At 44.5% G+C, this 7,524-nt stretch overlaps 1 long non-coding RNA gene across 2 annotated transcripts; it reads left to right on the top strand.

Annotated features, from left to right (window-relative positions):
• Positions 1-5,500: 5,500 nt before the first annotated feature.
• On the top strand, positions 5,501-7,092 carry LOC103630456 (uncharacterized). 2 transcript variants are annotated; one of them, XR_002263285.1, is made up of 6 exons: positions 5,501-5,709; positions 5,903-5,965; positions 6,413-6,462; positions 6,569-6,674; positions 6,764-6,881; positions 6,976-7,092. It is a non-coding gene; the product is annotated as an uncharacterized lncRNA (long non-coding RNA). The 2 variants fall into 2 exon arrangements; XR_002263286.1 differs by having other exon boundaries at positions 5,869-5,965.
• The last annotated feature ends 432 nt before the right edge of the window (positions 7,093-7,524 follow it).

Here is a 7,524-nt window from a genome sequence, read left to right as displayed (position 1 = left end):
GAGAATTTTTTTGTGGCTCTCATTCTCCCGTCTCGTCGCCTCATTAGTCCTTCATTATCGTCAAACGCTACGATCCATGAGCTCTAGCAGCAAGGCACGAAGCACCCTTAAGTGCTGGTAGCGACCGCCATCGTGGCCAACGAACATGTGGCCTACCCATTACTAAGGTAGGTCATACAAACACCTTGCCTCGACTCGATGAGCTAACCATTGTGCCAAGGTCCCAGGGGTGTGGTTGCCTCAACTAGACCGCTACCCCCATCGCCTTCAACATCTCCGACCGTCCTAGTTACGTTGGGCATATGTCCTCCTGCTCCTGGTCACTACCACCACATCGACACCATGACCTCCCATATCCTCATGGCTAGCATAGTAAGGGAGAATGTTCTATCAGTCCGTGCATTTTGGTGGCTACAGCTCCCATGCTACTGCTCGATTCTTGTCCCCTCCATGGGAGGTATCCCATGACATATCCACACACCATTGGGTAGGTAACACTTTCCATTACATTCAGTGTCAACAACAACCAACACACTAAATTCATCACTTGTGATGTGGCTAGGCTCCGCCTGCCCTATAACGCCATCCTAGGAGGCCCTGCCCTCCACATGTTCATGGCAGTGATCCATTACGGGTACCTGATTCTCAAGGTCCCTGGTCATCAACGTACCCTTAGACCAGCTAGCTACCAGGATGCATAACCATGCACTGTACACATGGGGTTTCTAGCACCTGGTATGCCTTGCCCTACGACACATCTCTAGGGCATTACCACTCATGTCTTGGCCCCATCGGCAGGATAGGAGGTGTCTACCTCTTCCTCCTCTGAGCGACAACCAGATGGCTTGGGGCACTCCATCAACCACCACACCTCATCTGGACAGACGTTCTAGGTGAGGGGGGTCCAATCAGAACATTAAGCGTCGGTCACCCTGGGAGGATGACCCAACCCAAGGAACCACCCTCTCAGGCCCACCCCATAGCGGGGTTGCAAAAAATATAAACAAATATGTACCTTATGGGTCCTCCAATGGATAAGCAGCTGGCCTCTAGAGATCCTTAAGGTAATATGGGTCTTACCCTTAACTAACATCGATGCTCCCCCGCGTAAAAATTTTTAGGTACAAGTAGGCTCTCTGGTACTACCACAAATGACATATGTAGCATGAGACTCTTCTGGTTGGGGATCTGGTGCTCTAACGCATCCTCTTCCATGTTGGACTGAACAAGCACTCCCCAAGCTGGGAAAGACCCTTCAGATTCATCGGGGCCCCAATACCTGGATGTGTACACCTTGCCATGGAAGGCGAGACCCCTCTCCCTATCCCATGGAATATTTAGCAGCTATGTAAGTTCTATCCATATGATTTTGTAAATGGTTAATGAAGGACCAGTGAAGCGACCAGAGGGTTAATGAGAGTCACAAAAAATTCTTTACTTGAGAGAGCACACGTGATTTGATCCCAACTTCAAACCAACCCCTCGGGACTCCAAAAAGTGCGTAGCACGACACATATCAATCCAGTATTGACTACACCAAACTGCTAGGAGAGATAAACCCCTTCAGAAAACTGCAGAACAGGGCAATGTTGCTCTGATGGCCGGCAATGCCAGGTAACGATAGTGCCGCGCGTAGGAGCGGTAGTGCCGCACGACCAAAACTGCACATAATATTCTCAAAGTTACATAGTAATAAGCACAAAGACAAAGAAGATGTTTCATGAAGTTTTAACATGAACAAATCAAGATTTCACGAACATGTCAGAAAAACTTGGTGTGAAGTACCAAACATAGCAGAATAATTGGCCTACGAGGCTGAGCTAATAATTACCTACTGTCCCATTCTATATCCGCTCGGTAGGTTTTGTTGGTGTCTCTTTCTCAATCACAAAAGATTAGAATGTAGGCATATGCAAGTTTGGAATAGGGGGGAGGGGGGAGCTAAAGCGACGTGGAAACCATCCTCCACTAAGAATCTGTTGTACTACTAGCCTCCGTTCTCGAATATTTGTCGGCCTCTAGTTCGTTTTTGAACTAAACTATAACAAATAAAAAAGAACGAAGGGAGTACATAATTCAGCTCCACTGCAAATGCATGACATGAAATAAATTCACATATCTAGATCTTTCAGAGAAAAATTCCGAATTAGAAAAATATGAGAACATATTTAGTACACATGGTGTACATATTAAGTCATGATCATTCATCCGAGATCTAACATCTCTTACTGTTCAATATATTTTACAAAGGACATCCTTTGAGTAGAATGGAAGTGGTGGATAGTAGTAGTGGAGGGTGTTCTTTGCAAAATATATAGGACAAGGGACATTAGATCTAAGATGGATGATCATGATCTATTATGTGTACCATGTGCAGTCAATATGTTTCAAAAAAATAAGCAAAAGCAAATGCTCTGTTTGCTGAATTATGAAATTGAGTCACATATTTCATGCTATTCCATTTCAATCTTGGGAAGGAAATGAATACACAATCTCTACTACTTATTAAGACGGTAAGGGTAGCCTGCCGTTCTGCCATTCTGCGATCTCAGCCGTCCATTCTATCCTGTAAATAATCTGAGTCGTCCACGTCCCACGACTTCTGTCGCCCGCATCCCGCCTGAGGACGCGCCCCGCATCCCGCGACCTTCTTCCTCTGCTGCCTCCTGCCCGCATCCCACCGGCGGACGCACCCCGCCCCGCATCCCGCAACCTTCTTCCTCTGCTGCCTCCACGGGAGCCTTCTCACCTCCACGCGTCGTTGTGTCAGATCCGTCTGCCGCTAGAGAAAACCCTACCCAATGACCACATGCATTCTTACTCGGGCGACGCCACTATTGGCGCAGAGGAGCAGATATGGCGCATCGGCATGTACTCCGTCGCTGCCCTCCTCGACTCCGCCTCTTTCTCCAATGCCACAGGCAAGGAGATGCCTGTCCACCGCCCCGGCACCCCCCGCCCTCGCCGCGCACACCCCCAAGCCCCGCGGATCACAATCGCCTCTACCCTAGCGGGAACCGCGCCCGCACCCACATTACCCGCACGATGGCAAGAGGCAGTGGCACAAGGCCACGGCGACTCCTCGAGCAGAGGAACCCGACCGAGCGCAGCAACGCAAATCTTCAATCTCAAATCCCTGCTGCGAGAAAAGGTATTTTTTCAAGATCTTTATGCTCAATAGTCAGTAGCTCACATCAATTTTGATTTTTGCCAGTGGCAAATTTTTTAATGAGAGCTTCCGCGTAGAGAGCTCCCACAAGTGGTATGGCTCGATAGAGGTAATTTGGATCTGTGATGCGATAGAAATTCATGGGTTTTTAGGATCTGTTGTGTACATGCATGGTTTAAAGATAGGGGTGACGAGCAGCCGCGGGTGGCTGAGCACTTGCTATCTTGCATCAGGGCTGAAGGCAGCTGCAGGGATTACGTGGCTATAAAGATGGATGGCTCGAGTATTCTGCGACTTCTTTAGAGTAAAGTGCTTTCGACAAGGAGAACTGCAGTGGGTTTGCTCATGGAACTGGTCTGCTTAAGAAGGTGCAGTTTCATTCAGAGTTTTTTTTCTTAAAAAATTATGACAAAGCATATGTATATGTGCTGCCATCTTAACTGCCGATCACCACCAACACTCTGATTTCGAACAGGAGAGAAATGGTTGAATTGCTCCTACAATCGAGAGCAGAGTCGTGGAGGCAATGGATGTGCTGCTGGAGTACCTCCGGAGCTTGCCCACAGAAGAACAAGCCCCAATCGCCGTTCTACTGATGTGTTTGGATGCATTGGTATACAGCTTTAAACCCAGAATCTCTTCTTGTTGTACGCTTACATTTCCACTTCCACGAAATTGTATTTCGTTTGCTACCCGCCTCAGACATCGCCTGGAATTTAATAGTCTGCAGAGAACTCTAACTAAAACGCGTTGCAGGTGGAGCCAAACAGAAACAGCACGTACAGAGAAGAGGCGATCAAGACCATCACACGTTCTCTGAGATGCTGCCTGTCAAAGGACACTGTCGTGCCCAGCACTCGGAGAGCTCTGCTGCTGCTTCTCAGGCGACCTTCACGTAGAGGACCGGATGCTGGAACATGCCGGCTTCGTCGACCACTCATGGGCCACCACTGCCACTTCTGATGCTGCTGTACACGTACAGTGCTGCACACCCGGTCACCTTTTACACACAGGAAGGCACAACACAGTATCGACGAGTAGTTTCTGAAGTTCTCTTTGCGGTGCCCAGGACAAGGAAGCGGCCAAAAACGATGCGTGGCTGAGACACGTGGCCGCGGCGCTACTCGGCAGCCGTAGCGGGATCAGGAGACCGTTCCTGGAGGCGTTGTCCAGGTGCCTGGGCTCCCCTGACGCCGGCCTAGTGGGGGCGTGCCTGACGATGGCCTGGTGGAGGTTATAAGTGAGAAAGTAGATATCTGGGTAAACCACCTCTTCAGCTATGATTTTGCACTCTGGTTTTATGCAAATGTTTCCTATCATATTATTGAATTGCAATTATTTTTTTGTACTGGTTAAATACTAATAGTGCCATGAGTTAACGTTAGTGTTTGTGATTTTTTACAGGCTCTTGGGTGTCTCTTGTATAGAATCTGCACAGAATATTAACTGTTAGTTATGATTATGGAAGGTCTTGTTTTCAGCTCATGAATATAGGTTTCAAATTTTAGTTGTTTTTTATTAGGATGGTCGAATATAAAAGTAACTGATTTTATTGTATGTACCTGATTAATCTAAAAGCATTGAAATAATTCTGCTCTTGGCTCGAGTATGTATCTGAAGTATATAGAGAAATGGAACGTGCTGGATGCGCTCCAGATAGAAAGGCTAGAGAAATGTTTCATATAAATTTTTTTACTACCGTCGCAACGCACGAGCACATACCTAGATGAGTCTGTCTGTTACTGTGAAAAGCTACATACAAATTATAATTGAGGGCACATTTTCATTACTAATAGTTTTTTTTGTTTTCCTTCTTTTTTACCTGAGGTTACAAAGGGTGCATGGTATTCTCCACGTCAGTGTGTCCAATGATCCTAAACAAGGCAATATGTATTTGCTCTTTATTATCAATTCATGTGAAAATCTGAAAGAACGTGGAACCTGAAACTATTGTCTGGTGAGCTGGTGGCTGATTTTCATTCCATTGGGCTGGTACACCTCTGTTTTGACTCCCATAAACCAAGGTATTTAGACACCCATATCCTCCTTTGAATCCTTATTGTCATGGTCATCTTGTGTCGTGTCTAGATCTGACGAATTGTGTATTGTTTAATGCACAGAATCGAGGCCGCCTGCATCCGTGGGAGTAAGACTCTCCGGCTTTGAAGGAGGAGACAAAGGCCGAAGGGCAGACACATTGCCTTCTGTTCATGCTGCTTGATGTTGAAACACCAACCACTCACCAGTCATTTACTCTCTCACTTGCTCATTGGATCATGTGCACCACCATAGTTAGAATCCTTTATGTCACAGTTAGCGCAATGCATTGAGATTTTTTTTGCTATGCACAGAATACGAAGGTTATATTATCTCTCTATATTTTGAATGGGAGTCATTGAAGCCTAGGCAAGGTACTTGTATTTGGATCTGGCATAATTACAATCATCCTGTCATCATCAGTTTCACTCCTCTGGCTGCTCCTTGTGTGTGTGTGTCCACTAATGCGTTCAGCATTGCAACTGCTGCTGCCAAATGCTGAGGTATGCCCTTTATTTTTCAACAAAAAGTGTCTTTGTGACTACAAAACAAGTTAACGTTCAGCGTTGCAGTAATGTAGCAAATTTTGTTCTGAATTTTTTTATCTTCAATGTCTGGTCCGTCCGTCCGTATAAAAAATGTCTGCATTCTTCTATCTTCAGGCAGCAGTATACATAGCTGGTTCAGTTTGTGCAGCATTCGTTGCCAACATAGATGGTCACTCTGATAAACTGTCACCTTCAATGGGAGGATGCTCAGGTCTGTCAACATCCTTCACATAAGTTCCTTGCACTTGTGTTGGGAAAGAAAGATTGACCACTAATATGATTCACAAGCCTATTTTGTCTATTTTTATTGGATTGTAATATTAAAACCCACGAATGAACATGAAAAATGCAATGACAATTAATATTAATATCATATTACTAATTAATGTAATAGTTGGAAAAAGTTAGATTCGCAGGTCATAATAATAAATCAAACTGTATGTTGTCATTTCCTTGAATTATACTAGAATAATCAGAAGCTCACAATGAGATTTATTGGTCTAAAGTGAATCAGAAGTTAGTTCACATAAAAAACTATGACCATGCAGTTACATGTGTTGCATAGCTCCAGAAGGTGGTAGCACAAATCCCATAGGCCCAGTAACCCATCCATAAATTTTTTTTGACTGATTGCTTGATTCCCTATTCTCACTTGTAGGTTTTGAGACCGAACCTATATGTACCACCAAAACAATATCCTAATTGCAAGTAAGCGCCAGTGCCAGTGCACAGCGGTCTGTCCTTGCATAGTTTTGTTGTGGGTACCTAATGGCCTCGTCTCGCTCTTCTTGGTTCGGTTGTGTTATGCTACTAGGGAAGGTGACCTTCCTCTCATCATCGCGATTGACTAGCAACCAATGACCCTGATAGGTGTTATGCAAGTGTAGGGCGACATCACTAATGCTCGGACAACGGATGTGGTGAGACGGACGCAAAAGAAGTATAGGTTTTTGTTGCTGCAGTTAGCTGGCTGTGACTAATTAGTATGGATTTGGTGTCATGTTATTAGGCATTTCGATGGATGCAAAGCAGACTTGGTTGTTTGCGATGGAGGCTTCGGATAGTAAGATATCATATGAGTGCAAGAGAACTACTCCCACCATTAACTATAACAAATTTTGTCACCAGTGAGGATTACATGATTACTGCTCTTTTGGGTGACTATAGTTACTGGCCACCCTGATATTTGATACAACTGATCTTTTTTATCTCATGCTAAAGAAATTTGGTGGCTGGTGGATCTGCTTAAGAATCAAAAGTCAGACAAGGTGGACATCACCATCCAACCGGAGGAGTAGGAAGCCATGAATGATGTTCTAGCAGCCAGGTGACGCCTGATGTCTTTGTTCAGTTGATATAGTTGTCTGATTTTTTTCCCTTCTTCTTCCAAGTTAGAACAGTCTTTCTTATACGTGTATTTCTACTTCTTGAACATGTGGAGGCTTATTAGGCTCACTTTATCATTTGATTTAATATGTGTGGAGTAATCCTTTTAAACTTTTGCCTTATCCGCATGTACTGTGGGCTACTAAGACTCATTTTGGTGTTTGAACATGCATGAAGCTAAAACCCATCAAAATCGGTTCAGTATTGGTTGTTGGTAAAGATTTTAGCGAGGTTGATGACAATATATATATATATATATATATTGTTCATTTTCATGTAATCATTGTGAATTAATATTTCATTGAATGATTTATATTCTATCGCAATGCACGACACTCTACTATCATATATAGAACTAATGATTGCAATGTGTGAAATAGTTAG

Source organism: Zea mays, chromosome 6 (genome assembly GCF_902167145.1).
Source record: "Zea mays cultivar B73 chromosome 6, Zm-B73-REFERENCE-NAM-5.0, whole genome shotgun sequence".
Classification (NCBI taxonomy): domain Eukaryota; kingdom Viridiplantae; phylum Streptophyta; class Magnoliopsida; order Poales; family Poaceae; genus Zea; species Zea mays.
The sequence above is the reverse complement of the archived record's forward strand: the minus strand, read 5'-3'. Positions and strand labels throughout refer to the sequence as shown.